Source organism: Dermochelys coriacea, chromosome 4, assembly GCF_009764565.3.
Source record: "Dermochelys coriacea isolate rDerCor1 chromosome 4, rDerCor1.pri.v4, whole genome shotgun sequence".
Taxonomy (NCBI): domain Eukaryota; kingdom Metazoa; phylum Chordata; order Testudines; family Dermochelyidae; genus Dermochelys; species Dermochelys coriacea.
Genome location: NC_050071.1, coordinates 70,169,223 through 70,195,997, shown reverse-complemented (window position 1 = coordinate 70,195,997; position 26,775 = coordinate 70,169,223). Strand labels below are relative to the sequence as shown.

Genomic DNA, 26,775 nt, shown 5'->3' with positions numbered 1-26,775 from the left:
ATTTGCTCCTGCAGCCCCCGAGTGGGCCTGTGCCTCCACACGCTGCCCCTGCCCCAAGCGCTCCTGTGGTCAATGGGAAGCTGCGGGAGGCGGTGCCTGGCGGCAGCAGCGCACGGAGGCCCCCCAGCCCACCCCGCCTTGGAGCCCCAGGTAAGCGCTGCACCCCCCCCTTCCCTCCCAGAGCCTGCACCCAGCACCCAAACTCCATCCCAGATCCTGCACCCCAGACCCCCTCCCCCCCAACCTCCCTCCAAGAGCCCAGCCTCTCACCTCTTCTGCACCCAAACTCCCTCCCAGAGCCTGCACCTCACTCCCCTACCACAGGCCTCCTCCCAGAGCCTTAGGCAGGTGGGGGGTGGAGTTTTGAGGGCCGGGTTCTGGGTGGCATGAGTGACATTACTGGCCTGCTGGGAGGATTTGAGGACTGGCACTGGTCCTAAGGTAAATAAAGTTTGAGACCCTGATTTTAAAACGTAAATCAGGGGAGTAACTCCCCTGAAGTCTGGCTTAGTGTCTTTTCCTCCTTTTTTCTTTGAGTTACTGCAGCTCATCCCCTAGCAATGGCTACCTTGAAAGGCAGTGTTCATACAGCAGGGGAGAGGTTGTGGTTCCTATCAGCCACAGTAATCTCCTCAACAAACATTCTGCTTGGGACCATAAGCCTCAGCTTATCTGGCAGACACTTGTGCAATACTGTGAATCTGGTTCAATGCAGTTAATATGTTCTAGAAAGATAAATACTTCATTGCAATACTGATATATATATCATTTTAAAGTAGAAGGGGGAAAATGGGAGTGACTTGTGGTACAAAAATAATCAAATACCAGACTCCTTATTTAACATACATTAAGCTATTCAGCTACTTTTTTTGTGAATGAAACTGTCCAATGGAGCATGTGTGCTCCAAATGAAATGTAGCAGAATACCCACCCTGTTCCTGCTATTAACGGTAGCCACAACTTTGTGGTGTTACAACTTAAAATATTATGACAATATTGCTAGATAGCTGAAAATATTAGAAATCTCCACTTCAGGAAATTGTTATAATCAGCTCTAGCTCTCTTTTCTATTGTATATGAATTCATATGAACTATGAATTGTTCATTCATATTCATTCCTACTAATAATCAATGTGGAGCTAATGACAAAGCCTGATCTAAAAGCCTATGGAAATCAATGGAAAGGCTTCATTTGAGTGTCATGGGGTTTGGATCAGGTCTGTAGGTGAGTGTTTCTGAGGCTTTGGAATTGATGAAGTAAAATAAGTCTTTTATTTCTTTGCAGTAATATGAATGGGCATCTCTTATACAGTAGTGTTTTAGAAATGTGACTATTCAATTTAGTTTACACATTGGTGTGTGTATATATAATTAGTTCAGGTGGTTTGATTTTACTTTTAAATGGGGCTCAGGTGTATGGTTAAATTTAGATTTCTAACATTAAGTCTAATTTATATGAATACAATAGATAACTTCTGAATAGAAAAGACAGCAATATTTTGGCAGATGGGATAGACAGTAATAATGGGACTGATGTAAATAAATAAAGAACAGTAGAGAGACAGGAAGAATAAGAGGAGAGAGGGCTAAAATGTACATATTGCCTTTCATTCAGAAGGATCCCAAGAGACACTGCAATCCGTATTATATAAAGGGTTAATGTTAAATGTTACTGAAATTCATCCAACTCTTGAGGTCCAGCAATGTAATTCTGTTTTAAGGCAGACCGAAGACTCTTAATCTATTTAAAATACAGGTATGTCTTAGGTATACAGAATTTAATTTTCCAACTGGAAGTATTCAGGGCATTGAGGCTGATACTCCTCCTCTTGAGAAAAGAGCCATGTCATTTTTAATTACAGCTATCAAGATTTTAGCAATTTTAATTACAACGAACAAGATTTAGGATAAATAGTGAGGACCTTAGTATTAAGTGTCATACCAGAGAAATAGCTTCTAGCATCACAGTGTTTCCTAATACTGTGCTGGCATATTGGTTGAATACCTAAATCACCTACTGAATCATCAACATAGTTTCCTGTAGCACCTTATGTTTTTCTGGTCAGTAGTGGCAAAGAAGATTGACAAGATCTGAATCTGATTGGTTTGAGGTTGAAAGAGATAATAGCCTGTTACAGGACCTGAAGGGAGTAGATAACAGAATAGTCTTGGAAGGGCAATATTAAGGGTAGATTAAATTTAGGGGAAATAGGGCAAAAACAGACTTTCTTAAATATGGTGTAGAATTATTTGATTTAAATATAATGTAAGAAAAGTAGTACATTGCTAGAAGAAATTTTATGTCAGCTGCTTGAAAAGGAGAAATTGAAATGGCTTGTGTACAAACCTAGCATTTCATCTCCACAGAAACAGCCTGATCTTCAATAGAAGCAGTGAACGGAACTCATCATTTAGGACCTGATCCATACCTTACTAAAGCCTGTTGAGTTTAGTGGGCTTTAGACTAGGCCCTTAAAGGCTCTAGCATTGATCCAATAAATTCAAGGTTATAAATGACCTTAGAATAAATACTCTTGGTTACATGATCATGGAGCTTCCAGAGCATGAGATGGGTAGGAAGTTTAGAGACAGAAGTTCAGTAGGGGGTACAGTTATTTTATTCTTCAGAGATCTGGCATAGCAGCAAACATTGGAAATAGGAGCAGGCCAGAGTGTACTCCTACATGGATCCTCTTATCTCCCCCCCCCTTCCTGATAGTGTTGGGGGAACATAACGGGCCATGAATCTACTCTGGCCATTGCATTGGAGTAGACTTTGCAGTCACTCTGTGGCTTGTGTGTATGTCTGCACAGCCTGCAGCAGGGAGCCTCCGAGCTGGGGTTGCCAGACTCCGGCTAGCAGGACTGTGCTAGTACTCTAAAAATAGCTGTGTAGACAGGGCCTTGAAGTTGCAGCTCAGGCTCTGAAGGGAGGTGGGCTTCAGAGCCGAAACTCCAGTCCAAGCCACAACATCAGGGCACTGACTACACAGCTATTTGTAGAGTTCTAGTATGAGCCTTATGATTCCTACCCTTCTGTGCAGGTGTACAGCATGAAGCTTGGCTTGGCATGAGTTTTTGCCTAAACAAAGAAGCAAGAAACAACTTTGTGAATAAAATAGAAGGCATATGCAAGAAAGTATCTAGGCAACAGTAGTTGCCTAATGACATTTATCATCATGACTAAAGTGTGAAAAGCTGAAAAAAGGACAGTTGAATTCCACTGGAAGAGAACTTGGCATAGTTTAGTGATGTATCAAAGTTGTACAAAATAAAAGTGGAAATACGCTAAGGTGATCAATGTATATTCAAGGGTCCTGTAGTAAAAGTACAGTAAGTGAAAGCAAACAACTCTGAGGGAGGTGGGCTGGAAGAATATGACAACATAAGATAAGGAGTGATGGAATAACAGCAACACACTGAATTGGACCAAAAGAAAAAAAGGCTTCAATCTGGAAAAGGTACAGTGGTCTTCCAACTTCCGCACAAACACCTTTCTTTTTGTATGCTTAGCACTTCTGAAACTCCCCATTGTAGGAACCTTTTCCAGCATTTTTTCTGGATAATGGTCCCTTTTCAATTTATCCGATATAAGCACCTGCAGCACTCAAGGGGGCAGTTGGTAACTGCTTTATTCTTGATGCAGCTCTTTCTATTCTAGAGGTAAGTATTGTGGAGCACTTGTAGTTCCATGGTTAACGCTAAGTTGAGTTTTGCATTTATGCAGGGATTCAATGTCTTTGTTACATATGAAGAACATGTCATATCCTCCAAAATTACTGCACTTATTCCTGTGTGTACAGAATGAATTTTCTAAGAATTTACAAGTAAATTGGTTCATTATCGTAACTTGACTTAATGAAAAGGTATGCCATTATTAAAATATCCTGAATTATGGTAATAAAAGAATAATGCAGATGCTTCAAACTTCTTTGTAGTTAAAACCCACTGGAATCTTGTGCATACACTATATTTGACCACTTTTTTTTGAATTAATGGTGATTTTTCTCCTTTTAACTTTGTAAGTGAAAGTTATTCCTTCAGGGATGGCCAAATAGTGTTCAAATGCAGAGAATGACATGTACAGGTACTATCTTTAAAAATAACTGCCATCTCCCATTGTTCTCCATGGGACTGAGGACACAGCCTGCTCTTAACAAAGATGACTGCTGGCTTTACTCTCATGAGAAAGAAGGGAAATGGCCACCGCTTTGAAAGGGTGACATTCTTAATGAATTCTTTTGAAGGAGAATATTTTTATAGAGCAGCTTGTCTTGACAGATAAACTTTTAATTATGAAAATGACAATAAATTAGCACTAATCCTAAATATTTAATTTCAAAACTACCCATTGCACAAGATGTACTCAATAGAAAAGTTAGAGGAAGGAAGGTGGGGTGTGTGTGTGTGTGTGTGTGTGTGTGTGTGCACGCACAGGCACATGCATCAGGGCAGGCAGAGGAAAGAAGGCAGAGGGATACTGGTGTATATGCATGTCAGATGGAAGAGACGGGGAAACTGAAATGGTGAGCATGCTCAGGAGAAGGTACGTGGTGTACGAGGAGGGGGCATTTGGAATGTGTGCGCTGTGGAATATAGAGAAGTGGAAGATTCAGATGGGATTTGGAGGACAGGAGATTGAAAGTACATATCAGTGATTTAGAGTAAACACATTACAGGTCTATTTCAGTTATGCCAAATCAAATGTTTATAAACCCAAGAAATTCAGAGTTGAAGTTAAAAGAAGGCCGTGCATATTAAGTTATGGAAATGCAAAGCCAGTGTACTTAAACCTTAACTCTGCCCTGTAGTAACACAGGTGGGGAGAAGGAAATCTGATGCATCTTTAAAAATTAATTCAATCTAATCCGAAGTGACCAAAAATGTAATCTTAATATATTTATTTCATGTCAGTACGAGACAGAGATAAGGTGGTTTGGGTTCATGAACGATAGCATTTCCATGTTTGAATTTTTTACTCTGAATTTCCTAGGTTTATAATGCTTAGGATGGGAATAATTGCAACGTTCCTATAATGCATTTTATCCTAAATTTTTTACATGTACTCTCAACTTAAATTCCTTTTATAACATCATTGTCTGGAAATTCTTATGTTTCCCTTTCTCTTAGTCACTGAGATTAGACATGCTCACAACGAGTAATGTATTAACAGAATAATCAGTATGGTACTGATTCTATAAGAAACTTTAGGAGATACAGAACATGGCTTGGAAATAAGACAGAGGATGCATGAAAGTAGACAAAGTTCAGGAACATGTTAGGTGACATCATGTGTTTTGGCCAGTTTTGTACGCTAAAGATCAATGAGTTGGAAGAATGAGCCAAAACCTAGTAATATTTGTTGCAAGAGATAAGAGTGTTCTCAGACAGCTATTGGCTGTGAAATTAACTACCTATGGAGATAAAGTTGAGCCTAAGCTTTGTTACCTTTTGAGGTATGATGCATGATTCAGCTGGAAAGCAGTTTCCTAAAAATTTGAGAAATGGCTTTGGTTTTGTCCTTTAGAAATAAAACATGAGTAAAATTCTCCTTTAATTTGTGAGGGTGGCAATGAGGGCTTTATTTCTCTTCCTTGAGGGAGTTGATCTCTTGTAAATTTATGTAATAATGGAATCCAGATTGCCACTAGGAAATATGAATAATGTTAGATAAGGGGGTGGAGGGTTGAATAACATTTTAGAGCAAGTTGATCTCCATAGACATGTGCTTCCAACGATCTTTTTCCTAGATGCTTGTATTTAGCTTGAATGTTTCCATGATGTCCAAGGATTTTTCTTTTGTCCATACTTGTAAGCCCTAGGTCACTTTGTATTACAATATGTCTGCCTTCTTTTATAGTTCAGCTTTGGCTAGATTAATAATAAAGATGTAAGATTAGACCTACTGCTGAAACCCATGCAACACCTGAGTAGATACCTCTTGCTCTCCTCAGCAACTTGGTAAATTATTTATTATTTCACTGAATCAAGTATCTATATTTTAGTAAGATGTGTTGTATCTGATGTGTTCCTCTAAATCATTAATTTAATTCTAGCCACAATTTATGCCTCCCAGAAAGCAAGGAAGTATGTCTGGCAGGTTTTGTTTTCTATGAACCCATGCCAATTATAGCTCATGTTTCCATTAGTCTCTACATAAAGCAAGACTAATAAGTTTAGTCTTTTATTCTTGTTGTGAAGAAGCATGGTGACATGAGAAATGGGAAGAAAAATGCCCTTTGTATTACACCAGAAAATGCAGCCATAACTAGATTGTTTTGTCTTTGTATTTTGTTCCATTATTGTACAAAGGATTTAAATTTACAGGTTTCAGAGTTTGAGTAGCAGCATTTATTAGAGCATAAGCTTTCGTGAGCTACAGCTCACTTCATCGGATGCATTTGGTGGAAAAAACAGAGGGGAGATTTATATACACACACAGAGAACATGAAACAATGGGTTTATCATACACACTGTAAGGAGAGTGATCACTTAAGATAAGCCATCACCAGCAGCGGGGGGGGGGGGGGGAATGAGGGAAACCTTTCATGGTGACAAGCAAGGTAGGCTAATTCCAGCAGTTAACAAGAATATCTGAGGAACAGTGGGGGGTGCGGTGGGGGGGAGAAACAACAAGGGGAAATAGTTTCACTTTCTGTAATGACTCATCCATTCCCAGTCTCTATTCAAGCCTAAGTTAATTGTATCCAGTTTGCAAATTAATTCCAATTCAGCAGTCTCTCGTTGGAGTCTGTTTTTGAAGCTTTTTTTGTTGAAGGATAGCCACTCTTAGGTCTGTGATCGAGTGACCAGAGAGATTGAAGTGTTCTCCAACTGGTTTTTGAATGTTATAATTCTTGACATCTGATTTGTGTCCATTCCTTCTTTTATGTAGAGACTGTCCAGTTTGACCAATGTACGTGGCAGAGGGGCATTGCTGGCACATGATGGCATATATCACATTGGTAGATGCGCAGGTGAACGAGCCTCTGATAGTGTGGCTGATGTGATTAGGCCCTATGATGGTATCCCCTGAATAGATATGTGGACAGAGTTGGCAACGGGCTTTGTTGCAAGGATAGGTTCCTGGGTTAGTGGTTCTGTTGTGTGGTGTGTGGCTGCCGGTGAGTATTTGCTTCAGATTGGGGGGCTGTCTGTAAGCAAGGACTGGCCTGTCTCCCAAGATCTGTGAGAGTGATGGGTCGTCCTTCAGGATAGGTTGTAGATCCTTGATGATGCGTTGGAGAGGTTTTAGTTGGGGGCTGAAGGTGATGGCTAGTGGGGTTCTGTTATTTTCTTTGTTGGGCCTGTCCTGGAGTAGGTGACTTCTGGGTACTCTTCTGGCTCTGTCAATCTGTTTCTTCACTTCAGCAGGTGGGTATTGTAGTTGTAGGAATGCATGATAGAGATCTTGTAGGTGTTTGTCTCTATCTGAGGGGTTGGAGCAAATGCGGTTATATCGTAGAGCTTGGCTGTAGACAATGGATCGAGTGGTATGATCTGGATGAAAGCTAGAGGCATGTAGGTAGGAATAGCGGTCAGTAGGTTTCCAATATAGGGTGGTGTTTATGTGACCATCGCTTATTAGCTCTGTAGTGTCCAGGAAGTGGATCTCTTGTGTGGACTGGTCGAGGCTGAGGTTGATGGTGGGATGGAAATTGTTGAAATCCTGGTGGAATTCCTCAAGGACTTCTTTTCCATGGGTCCAGATGATGAAGATGTCATCAATGTAGCGCAAGTAGAGATGGGGCATTAGGGGACGAGAGCTGAGGAAGCGTTGTTCTAAGTCAGCCATAAAAATGTTGGCATACTGTGGGGCCATGTGGGTACCCATCGCAGTGCTGCTGATTTGAAGGTATACATTGTCCCCAAATGTGAAATAGTTATGGGTGAGGACAAAGTCACAAAGTTCAGCCACCAGATTAGCCATGACAGTATCGGGGATACTGTTCCTGACGGCTTGTAGTCCATCTTTGTGTGGAATGTTGGTGTAGAGGGCTTCTACATCCATAGTGGCTAGGATGGTGTTTTTAGGAAGATCACCAATGGACTGTAGTTTCCTCAGGAAGTCAGTGGTGTCTCGAAGATAGCTGGGAGTGCTGGTAACGAAGGCTTGAGGAGGGAGTCTACATAGCCAGACAATCAGAGTGGTAGCCGTGTTAGTCTGTATCCGCAAAAACAATGAGGAGTCCTTGTGACACCTTAGAGACTAACAAATTTATTTGGGCATAAGCTTTCGTGGGCATGGTGGGTTTAGTACCTTGTCAACTTCTTTGATACTGGGTTGGGGAAGGGGCGTGGGCAAAGTTAACCCCGCCTCCCGGCTTCTACGCCAGTTCTACCATCTTCCCAGTAATCAGGGATGTATGGCCCAATGGCCAGAGTCCATCTAAATCTTCTTCCCCTGGTGGGATAGCGTCGCCTAGCAGCCGGAATCCCTATAGTGCGCTTCTAAAGCATCGTGGCCCAATGGCCAGTCTCCCGAAACTCTTCCCTTGGTGGGATATCGTGGCCTAGTGGCTGGACTCTCTATAGTGCGCTCCTAAAGCAGTGAGTCCCTCCAAGTCCTCTTTCCCCTTATAGGATAGTGCGGCCCAGCGGGTGGAGTTCATCCATCTTCTTTGAGGTAAAAGAAGGGTCGGTGAACTATTTTGACACAAAAAGCGGGGAGGAGGTTTAGAGACCCCTGGTAAGGGAGCCCTGGCCCACCTGCTTTCACTGGGCTCCAACCCAGGGCCCTCTCATTGACTGTGTGATCTGTCCTAGGTCAGCGGGGAATCCTACTGCAACATGCTACCATTCCCTTCCCTTTCCTGGGTCACTTTCTACCAATTCTCCAAACGTAGCAGTCCCTGTGGCATCAGGGTCTTCAGGTTCCTCAGCCCCCGGTGCTCCCTGGGATTCCCATAGCTGCCAGTCTCTGGTCCCACTTCCTGGCCCCTCGGCTCCCTCCTGTACGAGTCGCCACTGCTCCTGAGCTGCAGCCTCCACTGGGCGGCCTCCTTCCTCCACCGCCAGCCCTGACTAAGCAGCTCTGCAGGCTTTTATACTTGACTCCCTGTTGGAGAATATCCAGCAGAGCCTCAGGGGAGTGGCTTCCTCTGCTAGCCAGGGAAGGGTTAACCCTCTCAGTCCCAGTGCAGGGTCAGTTCGCCCTATCAAAGTGGGCTAAAACCCACTTCATCAGATGCATGCGCGTGCACGCACACACATATACACACACACGTGCATGTGTGTGTATTCATCTGATGAAGTGGGTTCTAGCCCTCGAAAGCTTATGCCCAAATAAATCTGTTAGTCTCTAAGGTGCCACAAGACTCTTCATTGTGTTTTTTTTTGTTTGTTTGTTTTTTTTTTAATTTACAGGACACTATATTTGGAATCCTGGTTTGTGAATACTTTATGATAAAATTGTTTCTGTTGAATGCAGACCCATTTTCTTTAGTTTCATACCAGCATCCTAGAGATAACTCTGACTGTCTTGATTTGGAAGAGAGGAACATGGGTCTGGACTTCCTGGGTCACTGAGTCCAGTACCCTGCTATCACAGGGAACTGCATAATATAATTCTGTTCATAAGTTTATCAAGCTCCCTTTAAAAACTTATTGGGTTTTTTCCCCCCATCTCCCTATTGGGAGATTTTTCCAGAATATCACTCCTCTGATGGCTAAAAACCTTCTAGTTTCAAATCGAAATGTATTTATGGTCAGTTTATACCTATCTGTTCTTTGTGCCATAATTTCCCTTTAGTTGAATAGCTCTTATTTCTTCCTCTTCTTCTCCCCACTCCCCTAATGTATTTATAAAGAGCAGTCATGTCCCATCTAAGTCTTCATTTTCCTAGGTTAAATTAGCCAAGCTCTTTTAGTCTCCTCTCATAAGATATGGGGAATGGGGAGCCTATCCTATAGTAGCTCTTCTCTGTACCTATTCCAGTTTGAATTCCTCTTTCTTGAATTAAATTTTCCAGATGAGGTCCTACAAAGGCCTTGTACAATGGGATTACTGCTTCCCTATCTCTACTGGAAATGCCTATCCTGATACATGCTAGGATCACATTTCCTCCCCCACCACCCCTGATGGATAAATACTACTAGATCAAAATTTAAGTGAAAAATATAACTAGCATTATTTAACTGAATATCCAAAATTGGTTTTCTTGATACCATACTTCTGACTGGATTAATCCCTGGCCAGACCATGAGCTCTGTCTAGGTGTGAATCTGAATAATGCTGAGTCATGCAATATCTTTTCAAAAATACATCCCACATTTACTTTCTTGACTATGGCTGCCTTTTTCTGGTGTAATGCAAATGACATTTTTCTTCCCACTTCTCACGTCACTGTACTTCTTCACCAAACAGGAATAAAAGACTAAACATATTAGTCTTGCTTTATGTAAGAATTTTTTTCATTAGTATTGTTCCAAAGCACATAGTGAAAGCATACTGAATAGCTAATTAGACAGGTGAATACTGGTGGTATTTTCACAGCACCTAAAAGTGTGTTAGGTGTTCCATGGAAGTCCTAGAAAGAAATTATCTATGTTCCAAAGAGCTTAAATCTTAATTTTATACATGATACAGTGAACTGAGCATGGAAAAAAAGGGGGTGGGGGGTGGGAGAATGCATGAAGCAAAGAGTATTAGAAAAATATCAGTATAATTTGTTGGCTAATAAATTATAGCTGCCTAGAGGCTGCACAGGATCAGGATTATTATACCGTTGTATATATTTGGAAGCTGTCTTTTCTAACTAGTATGGAGCACAAGTTTAAATTCCTGTGAAAGGAAAATGATTGTTTTTTATAAAATGCAAAAGGAAAGTGTAAACAATGAAGTACAAAAGTATCATGGTGATGCACCCTGAGGTTTTAGGCCCCAATTGTATGAAAGTGTTGGTTAGCTGAGATGCCAGCATAAGATTGGGACCTAGATTTTGCAAAGGTGTAACAGTTGATATGGAAGTTTTCAGCCCTGATTTAAACTTTCTTTAGAATAGTGCACTCATGAAACTGTTGAATTTTGTTTTTAACACCATAATAATTTCTGTTACTTTATAACAGGGAAACAAAGGCTAAATCCCTGTCCCAAAGAGCTTAAAGTTAGAAGATGCAAGTAGCTTTACAATTGTTTTGTATGATAAAATATAGACAAATTCCATAAAAGCAAACAGAGTGTAGTGTGGTCTGTATTTGACCAAGATGGGCAAAAAAGCTGCTTAGGAAAAGTTAGCTCTTTTCTTAAAACTAGGGCTGTCAAGTGATTAAAAAAAATTAACTGCGATTAATCGCACGATTAAAAAAAATGAATTGCGTGATTAATCACATTGTTAAAAATAGAAAACAATTTATTTAAATATTTGTGAATGTTTTCTACATTTTCAAATATATTGATTTCGGTTACACACAATACAAAGCGTACAGTGCTCATTTTATATTCTTATTTTTTATTACAAATATTTGCACAGTAAAAAAAATAGTATTTTTCAATTCACCTAATACAAATAATGTTTTGCAATCTGTTTATCATGAAAGTTGAACTTACAAATGTAGAATTATGTTTTCAAAAACAAAACAAAACAAACACACAAAAAATCCCAGAACTCAAAACCCCCCAAACAATGTAAAACTGTAGAGCATACAAGTCCACTTAGTCCTCCTTCTTGTACCCAATCGTTCAGACGAACAAGTTTGTTTACATTTGCGGGAGATAATGCTGCCTGCCTCTTGTTTACAGTGTCACCTGAAAGTGACAACAGGTGTTTCCATGGCACTGTTGTAGCCAGCATTGCAAGATATTTGTGCCAGATGTGCTAAACATTCATCCTGGGGAGTCAGAACAATCCACAGGACACAATCATTCCAGGGTACAAAATATATTGGAAGGACAGAACAGGTCATGTGGGTGGGGGAGTGGCACTATATGTAGAATCAAATGAAATAAAAATCTTAAATGAATCTACATGTTCCATAGAATCTCTATGGATAGTAATTCCATGCTCTAATAAGTTAATAACAGTAGGGATCTATTATCGACCACCTGACCAGGACAGGTTTCAGAGTAGCAGCCGTGTTATTCTGTATTCGCAAAAAGAAAAGGAGTACTTGTGGCACCTTAGAGACTAACAAATTTATTAGAGCATAAGCTTTCGTGAGCTACAGCTCACTGCTCTAATAAATTTGTTAGTCTCTAAGGTGCCACAAGTACTCCTTTTCTTTCTGATCAGGACAGTGATAGTGACGATGAAATGCTAATGGAAATTAGAGAGGCTATCAAAATAAACTCAATAATAATGGAGGATTTCAGTTATCCCCATATTGACTGGGTACCTGTCACCTCAGGACAAAATGCAGAGACACAATTTCTCGATACTTTAAATGACTGCTCCTTGAAGCAGCTGGGGAGGGGAGAGGCAACTCTTGATCTAGTCCTGAGTGGAGCATTGGATCTGGTTCAAGAGGTAACTATAACAGGACCGCTTGGAAATAGTGATCATAATATAATAACATTTAACATTTCTGTGGTGGGAAGAACAGCTCAACAGCCCGACACTGTGGCATTTAATTTCAGAAAGGGGAACTATGCAAAAATGAGGAGGTTAGTTAAACAGAAATGAAAAGGTACAGTGACTAGAGTGAAATCCCTGCAAGCTGCATGGACACTTTTCAAAGACACCATAATAGAGGCTCAATTTAAAAGTATACCCCAAATTAAAAAGCACAGTAAAAGAACTAAGAGTCACTGTGGCTTAATCACTATATAAAAGAAGCAGTGAGAGATAAAAAGGCATCTTTTAAAAAGTGGAAGTCAGATCCTATTGTGGTAAATAGAAAGAAGGATAAACACTGCCAAATTAAATGTAAAAATGTAATAAGAAAAGCCAAAAAGGAGTTTGAAGAACAGCTAGCCAAAAACTCAAAAGATAATAACAAAATGTTTAAGTACATCAGAAGCAGGAAGCCTGCTAAACAACCAGTGGGGCCTCTGGACGATAAAGATACAAAAAAAGCACTTAAAGATGACAGTCATCACGGAGAAACTAAATGAATTCTTTGCTTCAATCTTCACGGCTGAGGATGTTAGGGAGATTCCCAAACCTGAGCCATCTTTTGTAGGTGACAAATCTGAGCATGTTGAAGTGTCACTAGAGGAGGTTTTGGAATTAATTGAGAAACTTAACAGTAACAAGTCACCGGGACCAGATAGCATTCACCCAAGAGTTCTGAAAGAACTCAAATATGAAATTGCGGAACTATTAACTATGGTTTGTAACCTGTCCTTTAAATCAGCTATTGTACCCAATGACTGGAAGATAGCTAATGTAACGCCAATATTTAAGAAGGGCTCTAGAGGTGATCCTGGCAATTACAGACTGGTAAATCTAACGTCAGTACCGGGCAAATTAGTTGAAACAATAGTAAAGAATAAAATTGTCAGACACATAGAACATAAATTGTTGTGCAAAAGTCAACAATGGTTTCTGTAAAGGGAGATCATGTCTTACTAATTTATTAGAGCTCTTTGAGGGGGGTCAACAAACATGTGGACAAGGGGGATCCAGTGGACATAGTGTACTTATATTTCCAGAAAGCCTTTGACAAAGCCCCTCACCAAAGGCTCTTACATAAATTAAGTTGTCTTGGAATAAGAGGGAAGATCCTTTCATGGATTGAGAACTGGTTAAAAGACAGGGCACAAAAGGGTAGGAATAAATGGTACATTTTCAGAATGGAGAGGGGTAACTAGTAGTGTTCCCCAAGGGTCAGTCCTAGGACCAAACCTATTCATAAATGATCTGGAGAAAGGGGTAAATAGTGAGGTGGCAAAGTTTGCAGATGATACTAAACTGCTCAAGATAGTTAAGACCAAAGCAGACTGTGAAGAACTTCAGAAAAGATCTCACAAATCTAAGTGATGATTGGGCAACAAAATGGCAAATGAAATTTAATGTGGATAAATGTAAAGTAATGCACATTGGGAAACAAATAACCCCAACTATACATACAACATGATGGGGGTTAATTTAGCTACAACTAATCAGTAGAAAGATGTTGGAATCTTTGTGGATAGTTTCATAGATTCATAGATACTAAGGTCAGAAGGGACCATTCTGATCATCTAGACCTCCTACACAGCGCAGGCCACAGAATCTCACCCACCCACTCCTATGAAAAACCTCACCCATGTCTGAGCTATTGAAGTCCTTAAATCATGGTTCAAAGACTTCAAGGAGCAGAGAAGTCTCTCTCAAGTCAACCATGCCCCATGCTACAGAGGAAGGCGAAAAACCTCCAGGGCGCCTCCAATCTGCCCTGGAGGAAAATTCCTTCCCGACTCCAAATATTGCAATCAGCTATACCCTGAGCATATGGGCAAGATTCACCAGCCATATACCCAGGAAAGAATTTTCTATAGTAACTCAGATCCCATCCATCTAATATCCCATCTCAGGGGATTTGGCTTATTTACCCTGAATATTTAAAGATCAATTACTTACCAATTACTTATCAATTACTTTAGTTCTCTGAAGATGTCCATGCAGTGTGCAGAGTCAGTCGAAAAAAGCAAATGGGATGTTAGGAATCATTAAAAATGGAATAGAGAATAAGACGGAGAATATCTTATTGCCCTTATATAAATCCATGGTATGCCCACATCTTGAATACTGCATACAGATGTGATCCCCTGTATATAAAATCATGAGTGGTGTGGAGAAAGTGAATAAGAAAAAGTTATTTACTTGTTCTCATAATATAAGAACTAGGGGCCACCAAATAAAATTAATGGGTAGCTGACTTAAAACAAATAAAAGGAAGTTCTTCACTCAGAGCACAGTAAATCCATGGAACTCCTTGCCTGAAGAGGTTGTTAAGGCTAGGACTATAACAGGGTTTAAAAGAGAACTGGATAAATTCATGGAGGTTAAGTCCATTAATGGCTATTAGCCTGGATGGGTAAGGAATGGTGTCCCTAGCCTCCATTTGTCAGAGGGTGAAGATGGATGGCAGGAGAGAGATCATTGGATCGTTACCTGTTAGGTTCACTCCCTCTGGGGCACCTGGCATTGGCCCCTGTCATTAGACAGGATACTTGGCTGGATGGACCTTTGGTCTGACCCAGTATGGCCATTCTTACGTTCTTGTATGTCCCTTCATGCTTCAACCACCATTACAGATGACATGTGTCTATGCTGATGACGGGTTTTGCTTGATAACTATCCAAAGCAGTGCGGACCAATGCAAATTCATATTTATTATCTGAGTCAGATGCCTCCAGCAGAAGGTTGATTTTCTTTTTTGGTGGTTTGGATCTGTAGTTTCCGCATCAGTGTGTTGCTCTTTTAAGGCTTCTGAAAGCATGCTCCTCACCTTGTCCCTCTCAGATTCTGGAAGGCACCTTGGGTCGAGTGCTGTAGTTATCTTTAGAAATCTCATATTGGTACTTTCTTTACGTTTTGTGAAATCTGCAGTGAAAGTGTTTTTAAAATGAACAACGTGCTGTGTCATCCGAGACTGCTATAACATGAAATATATGGAAGAATGCAGGTAAAACACAGAGCAGGAGACCTATAATTCTCCCCCAAGGAGTTCAGTCAGAAATTTAATTAATACATTTTTTTAATGAGCATCATCAGCATGGAAGCATGTCCTCTGGAATGGTGGCTGAAGCAGGAAGGGGCATACGAATGTTTAGCGTATCTGGCATGTAAATACCTTGAAACACCAGCTCCAAAAGTGCCATGCAAACTTGTTAGATTAGCAACTGGCTGAACAAGAAGTAGGACTAAGTGGACTTGTCGGCTCTAAAGTTTTACATTGTTTTGTTTGAATGCAGTTATGTAACAAAAAAATTCTACATTTGTAAATTGCGCTTTGACAATAGAGATTGCACTACAGTACTTGTATAAAGTGAATTGAAAAATACTATTTCTTTTGTTGTTTTTACAGTGCAAATATTTGCAATAAATAATAAGTGAGCATTGTACACTTTGTATTCTGTGTTTGTAATTGAAATCAATATATTTGAAAATGTAGAAGAACATCCAGAAATATTTAATATATTTCAATTGGTAATCTATTGTTTAAAAAAGGATTAATTTTTTTAATTGCGATTAATTTTTTGAGTTAATTGCATGAGTTAACTGCAATTGACAACCTTACTTAAAGCCCTTTTTGTGGGTGTCCAACAGTAGCTAATAATACGCCTGTATTGCATGTTTGTATTTATCACTTTTGATGTAATCTTTGCCTGCCCTTCCTGCTGCTTCCTTCAGCATTATCTCAGTCTTTTATGGATTGACTTGTATCCAGTTAGCCGTTATCCAAGCTTGTTTAAATACTGAATTACTTTTCCATAGTAGTGACTGTGTCAAACCCATGGAAGAGATATAGGAGCAGTAGAGTTTTTTTTTTTTTTTTTCCTCAGTACAATAGAACCTCCAAGTTACGAACACTTTTTGGTAATGGAGGTTGTTCGTAATTCTGAACAAAACATTATGGTGGTTCTTTCAGAAGTTTACAACTAAACATTGACTTAATACAGCTTTGAAACTTTATTATGCAGAAGAAAATGCTGCTTTTAATAGTCTTAATTTAATTGAAACAAGCGCAGAAACCGTTTTCTTACCTTGTCAAATCTTTTTTTTTAAACTTTCCCTTTATTGTTTTAATAGTTCACGTTTAACACAGTGCTGTACTTTCTTTTTTTCTTTAGTCGTCTGTGCTGCTGCCTGATTTATATGCTTTTGGCTCTAAATGAGGTGTGTCGTTGACCAGTCAGTTTGTAAGGCTGGTGTTCGTAGCTCTGAGGTTCTACTGTACATGGAATACATTGCAGCCATGTTCCCTTCATGATTGTCCCAGTGGTCTCACTGAATGAAAGAGTAATTAAAATCTTTTATGTAGTTTAACATGAGTATATACAGTGCCCTCAGCATGCTACTTGTACTGTCTCATAAAGGTGACTTATGAGGGCAGCTTGCTGATCAGCTGCAAAATGAGGCTGACATGTTGCCAGTCAACCAAGCTGTGAATAATACGCACAATCATAATTCTACCTATTTGGGTAGGCTGTCTCTTTGAGCAGTGCACAATGACAGAATAGTTCATTTTTAAACATTGACATATGCATATTTGTTCTGTATATACTGTTTTATTTTATCCATATGCAATTTATTTAATCTCATATTTTAAAATTGTAAATTTTATAAAACAAATCCATGGTAGCTTTCAAAATATTAATAGGAGCATTTCTGTGTGTCTCAGTGTCGTTCCCTATATACCCATAATATACCACTAATACTGAACTTTACTTTAGTTCTCACTTCCAAGAACGTATGATCAATGCCCTCCCATAATATACAACAGTTCAGATTCAATAAAAAATGTTGACTTTTGGCCTTGGAAGGTTTTATAATTCTTTAAAATAAATTGTGTGTTGTGCAAGGACTCCCTTTGTGGAAGCCCCTTTTTATATAAAGCAAAACTCATTTTAAAAGAGGACTATGGGATACAGATATTTTAAAGAACTGCTGAAGCTGCAAGAAAATATGTGAAAAATAATTCTGTTTTCTTTCTTCTCTCTCTTAGTTACAAACATACATGAAAACAGTATCTTTGCTTTATAAACCCCAAACCCTATTGCTTATTCCTCATTTGGAGTAGTCATCCTATCTTCAAGGCAGGGCCACTGATTGCTGTGCAAATTATTGAAGTGAATATAATAGTTTCAGTTTTTCATGAGGCGCTTGAGTTTCTAATTATAAAAGCTTTTATAAAACTGCAAATGCAAATTGCAAAACTTCAGAAATAGTGATCGCAAATTAGCATAAAATTGAGTAAAGTAGGGAAACGGTATTTTTCTAAAGTACTACTGAACTGCATTTCTCCAAAATATGACAGGCTGGTTCATTCAATTTGGCCCTGCTGTAAAGCCCATTTAATAGCTCATTGACGTACAAGGGCTTTTATTCAATGAGTGACCACTCTTCCATGCTACGTACCTTCTCCAATCTGCGGTAACATGCCTGCTATATGAATTCAGTACAGTGGGGAGATGGAGTAGAATGAGTGATGTGTCAGAATTGATGTATGTTGTGGAGTTAAGGGAAAAGATAATGGAGATTTCCTGTTAAACAGGGAGAGGGGAAGAACTTGTGATATGCCCAAATCAGGGTGTGATAATAGACAGCTACATTCCCTAGGGAGCTTAAGTTATTACCACAGATTTCTGTCGGTATAAAGCAGCTGATTCTTCACACCATACAACAATGAAGTATGAGCAACCAACATCACAAGAGTTTTGGTGAGCCGCAATGACTGAAGAGTCCAATAGAGCTCAAGCTTGGCATTGCTATCTGTGGGGAAAAATTGTTGTTTTGACCACAAGTTAGCCTTGATAAAAGGTTTCAGAATTTCAAAGTCCAGTGGCAGTGGGTTAACCCTTAAAGATGCACATTCATCCATTTACCTATTTCAACCAACTGCGTTTTTTGCATTCAGAAATATTAATTGTTCTTGCATGAATTAGTTAATCTGAATGTTCAAATTTCTCTTTGCATATGAACACTTTGGGGCTTGGCTTGCTCGGTGGGTGCATGTGTACTTTGTCAGTACAGCTTTTATAGCTGCTTTGAAAATTTGTCCTTTTGACTACAGGAAATCTGGTAAATACTAATTTGTGATACTTAATCAAAATGCAAAGCCCACAGTAAACAGATGTGTTTTGATATACTTAGTTGCTGCTTACATTTTTCTGTCTCCTGTTCTTGCCCATTTTATTGTGGCAACTCAATTCTAGCTGTGAGGTTATGTTGTTGTTTCCTTGTAAAGCTGATTCCAGGATTGCTCCATGGATTGGTTGTGGGGTGAGAAGGAGACTGGCACGCTCAGTCTCTCTGAAAGGCGGTAAACTGTATCACCTAGGTGATGGATCAACCTAAAAAGATCTACTTTCCCCAAACACACTGCTGTTGTGCTAATGGGCTGACCTTCAAGCAATCGTTGTGAAATATTTATTTTCTCTGAACTGGGACATATGCATTTTAAAATGAAGTTCAAAAGTGATAAAGCATCACTGTTTATTTTAGTTCCTTATAAGCAGAATCCTTACTTGACCAAATCTGTTTGCAAAGCTGATGCAATTATTCCAATATTTGATATTGTTCAGTTATGGTATAACTTGTATTTTAAAAGTATTTGTTATGTCTTTGTTAAATGTCACCTTTTTTGCAATCCATTTTATATTTTTATTTGTCTCAGGGATGTATTTTTAAAGGTTAATCAGCTTCTCTAATTGATATACAATTTAACACTTCTGTATAGTCCATTCCTAGACCATTTGGCTAAAAAGTTAGCTAGATCCCAAGTGTCAGTTCTATTTAAAGATGATTTTCTTCTATTTGTACAGAAGGGGAGAGATTTAAAACACACATTATAACACACTTCAAGACAGACTAACTATTCTTTAGTAAGCCAACAGTGTAGCAATGCAAGACTTTTCCTTCTTTCCTGCCTATAATTGACTTGAATATTCTCTAATCAAAGGATTATACTGGCATATTGGTTTCAATAGATTGTGATCTGTGAAATAAAGATACACAGAAGATACTTAGACAGGATGGATGTGACTGGTGTTATCTGGACCAGTGATCTTCTAGGTCACTGTAATCCTCACCACTGGGAGCCAGCCTTACCCTGCTCTGCTGTGAGGAAACCCCACTCCCGGGCTGTTCACGCACAGCCTCTAGCATGTAATCTGCTCCTGGCTATGAGATTGAGAGTGAGCACTTTTGGCCAGTCGCTGCTGGGATTGAATGACACTAGCCAGTATCTCCGGTCCTAGACACTACCCTAGGAACCTCTGTCTTGCAGTGTCCAGTTATGCCCGCTGGATGCTGCAAGCTTATATTAGTTCATCAATTTAACAAAGAAATTGATATTTACTGGGCTTATTATCCCAAGGGGAGTCTCTGACATGCTTCAAACCAAACACACTGCTTCAGGTAGAATAAACAAACAGATTTGTTAAATACAAAAAATAGATTTTAAGTGATTATAAGTCAAAGTACAAGTCATATTTGGTCAAATGAAATCAAAGCAAAACACATTCTAAGCTGATCTTTACACTTTGTGCCCTTACAAACTTAGATACTTCTCACCACAGGCTGGCTGGTTGCCCTTCAGCCAGGCTCTCCCCTTTGATCAGTGCTTTAGTCGCTTGGCGGTGGTGTCTGTAGATGGAGGTAGAAGAGAGAGGAGCATGGCAAACGTCTCTCCCTTTTATCATGTTCTTTCTTCCCTCTTGGCTTTGCACCCCACGTCCCCTTCAGAGTCAACATTACCTCATTATTGTCCCAAACTGACCAAGGGAAGGAGGGGTGACTCACTCGAGAGTCCAACAGATCCTTTGTTGCTGCCTAGGCCAGTGTCCTTTGTTCCAGTGAAGATGGGTTGGCTTTGTCCCATATATGCCCTGATGCCCTGATATGTGTACTGCCCCTCTGCTCCCAGAGAGTTTTGTCTGGGTCTCTGCTCCTGGAGAGTTTTGCCTGGGCTTGTTCTAAGACATGAGGACACTTTTTCAGCCTCATAACTATATACATGAAATTACAACCTATAACATTACTATAACCACAGTTCTCAGTGCATCATGAGCCTTCCGAAGACACCTGATGTGACAAACTTTGCATTGGATACCACACAGTCATGTTATAAGGATAAACATGGGGGTGCAGGATGTTCCCCTTGAGGTACAGAGCGTCACAATGGGCCAATGGTTAGGGCACAAACCTCGGAGACTGCAAAACCCTGCTTTGATTCTTAGTGTCGCCAGACTTCGCATGTGACCATGGGCAAGTCAGTGTCTCAGTTTCTTAGTGAGAGCTCTGTAAAATGGTAAAGTTCTCTTATTCTGTTTTAGTGAACTGCTATTTATAATTCAAGAATATAATAAATGTGTTATAAATATAGGAGTCCTGTAATACATGTATTATAACAATGCTGTAGTTAAAATCATAAATTTTCTGTAGAAAATCCATCTTAACAAGAAAATTTTGCCAAAATATTTGATGTGTTTTACAAGTTTGGTAAGGTTTTGGTTTGGCTCATCTCCTCTTAATATGCCCCCCTCCCCAATGGATTTTCATAGTACTCTGTTCTCAAATAACTTACACCTGGTCTACATACCCTTTTTTTTAATACTGATATTACTATGTTAGGGGAAAAAATTTCATTCCTAATACAGTTGTACAGGTGCAGCTCCTATTGTGGACACAGTTATGTCGTATAAAGGAACCGTATACCTGTACAATTTATTTCCCTTCTTGTACTGGAATAAATTATACCAGTAAAATATGTTGATACCGTATAACTGCAGCCACACTGGTGTTGGGGGTATGTGTGTGTGTGTGTGGGGGGGGGGGTTGTGTGCTACTGCTTTAAGTATACCAGAATACAACTGATGGTGAGAATCCATATTCTCTGAATAGCCAGTCAGATTGTCCTGTGCTATCATCATAGGAAGGAGCCTATCACAATGCAGCACATTTGGGCAATCAGGAAGAGTTTTCATAAAGACCATAATTCAGAATTTCTTTGATTTTATGTCTTTAAAGTCTCTTAAATTTAATATTAGTGTGGACTTTTCGCTGTTAACTTATGCAGTTTCATTATATACAGTATTATATGCCTCTCCAACATAAGCTATGTCAGTAATGGCAAATCCTACAAGCACTTCTTGATCAGAGGAGAAAATAGGAAATGGTGTGGATTAGTATTAAGAGATTCTGAACAGCAATGGTTGGACCTCTTTGACTTGATTGGTTTAAGAGCATCAGTGACGCATTGAATTTAGCCTTGCCAAATAGAATGTGAAAAACTAGGCGTGTTTCTCAACCTTTTTACTTAAAGTGGGAACAGAGTTGGGCCCGTGTTTTGAAAATCTCAGCCTTGGTATGAAAACTTTGTGGAGAAATGAGAGACCAGGTGGATGAGGTAATATCTTTTATTGGCTCAACCTCTGTTATTGAAAGAGACAGGCTTCCAAGCTACACAGAGGTCTTCTTCGGGTATGGAAAAGGTACTCAGAATATCATAGCTAAGGCTAAGATTATATCATGGAGGTTACAGAAGCTACAGATTCTGTGACTTCCAGAGGCCTCTATGAAATTTTCCACCTCAGCCCCGGGGCAGCTCTCAGCCACTGTGGGCAGTGGGTGTTGGATGCTCTCTCCCTCCACAGCAGGGCTTGGGCTTCAGTCATCCAGTCAGCCCTCTTCCCCCATTATTTTAGTAAAAGTCACAGACGGGTCATGGATTTCCATGAATTTGTATTTATTGCCCCCAACTTGTCCATGACTTTTACTAAAAATAACGGTGACAGAATCTTAATCATAGGCAATATCTACACTACAGACCTGACAGAGGCAAACCTGTACCACTGCAGTTGTGCTGCTGTAAAGTCTCCTATGTAGCCATTCTATGCTGGTGGGAAAGCATCTGTTGCTGACATAGCACTGTCCACACCGGCACTTTTGTGGGTGAAACTTGGGTCTGTCAGGGTGTGTTTTCATATTCTTGACGAACAAAAGTTTTGCTGACAAAAGTGCTAGTGTAGACAAAACCTTAGTCATAGCTAAATACAAGGTGGAACAGATTGTTTAGCATAAGTAGTTAATACATATTCTAAGGGACTATTCCAGGTAAAGTGGCTTGTTAACTCCCCTGCAGTCATGAGACAAAAAAGGCGGGAGAATGGGTTACAGATTGTCGTAATAAACCATACAGTGTCTTTAATCAGGCCATAATTTTAGTATCCAACAAAGTTATGAGTTTTAAGTTCCCAGGCTTGTCCTTTGAAAGTATTGTGCAGTTTCCTTTGAGGACGAGGACGGAGAAGTCAGATACGTATTGATCATTTTGTGAAAGACATTAACTCACCTGCCTTGTCTTTCTAATGTCCTGGGACCAGCTTCGCTACAACACCACTTACACAACGGATGTATATGAGGTAGGATATAAACTTGCCTCTTTCCATTGACTGTTCCAACTTTTGGTATTTAGGTAATAGTTTACTTTAATAAAGAGTACATAGAATGTTAATGAAGACTATATTATGAGATTAAACGTGAAAGATGTCAGTAAAAGCTTTTTTCATATGTAACACTGAACTGAGTTTAACCACATAAATCATAGATCCCACTGATTCCACTGTAATTCATCTTGGAGCGAATCTTCCTAATGAGTTAGAGCCTCCTCAGGTTTTGTCTTTCAGTGGTACATGAAATGAGTAATGAAACTGAGGGGGGAAAGAATTTAAATCTTGACAGATTTGTGTCCCTCTCAGCAATTACATGGGTGATGATTTTCACTGCTGTCTCAACAACTAAAATTATCTTAAACATGTTAGTTAGCTATCTTAATGCTTCCAGTAGAGGACATCACTGCTTCTCAATTTTGAGAGGGTCTTCAACTCAAAAATTGGACCCATGATGCAATCTTTGTGAAAACAAAAGATAGTGGGAAAGTGCTCATCTCTGGGGCAACACTGCATCAAGAGGTAATAAAACTGGCTTTGCAGCCTCTAGACTCTCTGCTGCCCCTGTCCCAAAGTTGAGTGCTGTGCTCTCTGGGATAGAAAGAAGCACTCGATTGTGACTGGTTGTGAGGTGGATTAGGAGCAGCATGTCAAGGAGAAGGGAGCAGCTTCCTCTTTCTTTGCTGTCCTATGTTTTCTGCAGGACACCAGCATCTGAGGGGCTCTGCCATATTTCTCTTCCTACTCCCTCTGCTGGTGAGGCTTGACCCAACATAACACAATTAATGGTTGTATCCCACTAGGTGAGAAATGACTAAACTACACGTACAGATGACGATAAAGCTTAGAATTTTTGTAACTTTTCTGTTTACATTGATTTTCTTTACCAAAAAACAAACAAACCAACCAACCAAACAAAAAAACCTATTTGATTTAATGGTAAACCCTCGACCTCATCCCTTCTCCCAACTCCTTTCTTGTAGTTACCTATGATATAACAATAGCCAACTGACATTGATAGTGGACCTTAAAAGTGATTCTACAAGACTGATTAAGAATGTGTGCTGTATAGGAAGGATATGATTTTATGTAAAAGACAAGTGTAAAAAAGGAATATTTGTAAATTTATTTAAACTGGAAATACTGCATTTCACATAAATGTACACTATTACTTACTCTTAATATTCAAATGCCAAATGGGTACGTTGCAAATGATATAGGTACAGTTCAGGCTCTGCTCTTGCAAATACGGATGTGCTTTTATGTATGTGAGTAGTCCTATTGACTACTGCTCCACATTTTGGTTATTGCTGTCTACAGTAATATGATTAAACATTTGTTCTTAATCGATCATCCCTAATTTGAAGTATAGTGTAAAATACGTATTAAGTAAAGAATACAGATTGCTATAAACAAACTTCTCAAACAATTAAAAAAAGAGGAGTGGGTAATGCTCAGACTGCCCTACTGTAGGTCACATAAAATGCAGCTGCTAAGATAATCTTTTTGGCCTGTTGATTTGGTTATATCATCTCTGTCCCCTTTGAAACTCCCAACTGCTCTTTTTTTCAAATGCATCAAGTATAGCTTTCTTCTCAAGCCGCTTCATAACTCTGCTTCTTCTCACTTATCCATTCATGTCATCACATCATCCTTCCTTTTGCCAGTTGTCATAAATATAAAGGAAAGGGTAAACACCTTTAAAATCCCTCCTGGCCAGAGGAAAAACCCTTTCACCAGTAAAGGGTTAAGAAGCTAGGATAACCTCACTGGCACCTGACCAAAATGACCAATGAGGAGAAAGATACTTTCAAAAGCTGGAGGGGGGAGAAACAAAGGCTCTTTCTTGGTCTGTGTGATGCTTTTGCCGGAGACAGAACAGGAATGGAGTCTTAGAACTTAGTAAGTAATCTAACTAGATATGCTTTAGATTCTGATTTCTTTAAATGGCTGAGAAAATAAGCTGTACTGAATGGGATTTAGATTCCTGTTTTTATGTCTTTTAAGGTTTTTCCTAGAGGGATTCTCTGTTTTGAATCTGATTACCCTGTAAGGTATTTACCATCCTGATTTTACAGAGGTGATTCTTTTTACTTCTATTAAAATTCTTCTTTTAAGAATCTGAATGCTTTTTCATTGTTCTTAAGATCCAAGGGTTTGGGTCTGTTTTCACCTATGCAAATTGGTGAGGATTTTTATCAAGCCTTGGGGGGTGTAAGGTTTGGGAGGACTTTGTGAGGAAAGACTTTTCCAAACGGGCTCTTTCCCAGTTATATACCTGTTAGACGTTTTGGTGGTGACAGCGATAATGTCCAAGAGCAAAAGGTAAAATAGTTTGTACCTTGGGGAAGTTTTAACCCAAGTCCCTACACGTCAAGATTCCTTCCCCACTCTGAACTCTAGGGTACAGATGTGGAGACCTGCATGAAAACCTCCTAAGCTTATTTTTACCAGCTTAGGTTAAAACTTCCCCAAGGTACAAACTATTCAGATTCTTAAAAGAAGAATTTTAACAGAAGAAAAAGTAAAACAGGAATCTACATCCCATTCAGTATAGCTTATTTTCTCAGCCATTTAAAGAAATCAGAATCTAACACACATCTAGCTAGATTTCTTACTAAGTTCTAAGACTCCATTCTTGTTCTGTCACCAACAAAAGCATCACACAGACCAAGAGAGCCTTTGTTTCCTCCCCCCCCCCCCAGCTTTTGAAAGTATCTTGTCTCCTCATTGGTCATTTTGGTCAGGTGCCAGTGAGGTTATCCTAGCTTCTTAACCCTTCACAGGTGAAAGGGTTTTTCCTCTGGCCAGGAGGGATTTTAAAGGTGTTTACCCTTCCCTTTATATTTATGACACCAATGATGTCAGGCTTTGTCATGTATTAGTCTGCTTCTCCCTTAACTATCTTCAAACATTTTGTTCATAGTGTCCTTTATTTATGGTACACTTTCCTTGAACTAGTTTGTAAGACCATTATCCTCTTCTCTGAATACTTCCACAATCCTGTCTTCCAGTGTGATGGCTTCATGAAACAACTCAACTGATTATAGCTAAGTTAGAAGCAAAATAATAAGGCAAAAAACCCCTTTTTCATGGCAGTACTTTGAAATGAGCATATAGGTAGCCACTGTAGCTTCACACATACATAACTGTTAACCTCCTTTTCTCTTCCTGTTTCCCTCCTACTATTTATCACAGTTGTTTGTTTTGTTTTGTGATAGATTAAACTATATGGGGCGGGTTCTGTGCTGTCTTATGTGTTTGGAGAGCGGCTACCTTCCTGATCTATTTGCGAATACCATAATGTTCTGCTTCATTCCTTTTGAAATGTATGGTTTGAATGTTTTCCTCTGGACTGTAGTTAGTAATGTGAATTACTGACAGGATTCAATTGACTGACAATATTAATCTTCCAATTCTTGATAAATAGGCTTTCTCTTGATTTTTTTGCTTCTTTTTTTGCTTTCTGGAGATCTCATCACCGATTTAAACTAAGGAAACAGCCGCTTTCAATATATTCTATGGCTATTTATCATATCAGTTTGTTTAGATCATGCTACAATTTTTTTCAGATACAGAATGAAACCAAAGAGCAGATTTTCTTTTCACTAGGAACAGTTTATTACAGATATTTAAATCCTTAGATATTCAAAAAAAGCCCAGCAGGGAACAAAAATTAGATTCCATCTAGGATGCAGGTTGTTTCTCATGAATAGTTGCTGACGCAACAATTTTGA

General features: G+C 39.4%; 1 protein-coding gene across 12 annotated transcripts in view; it reads left to right on the top strand.

Moving 5' to 3' along the window:
* SPOCK3 (SPARC (osteonectin), cwcv and kazal like domains proteoglycan 3) overlaps positions 1 to 26,775 on the top strand; it is a 404,141-nt gene that overhangs the window by 107,801 nt on the left and 269,565 nt on the right. The window lies entirely within an intron of this gene.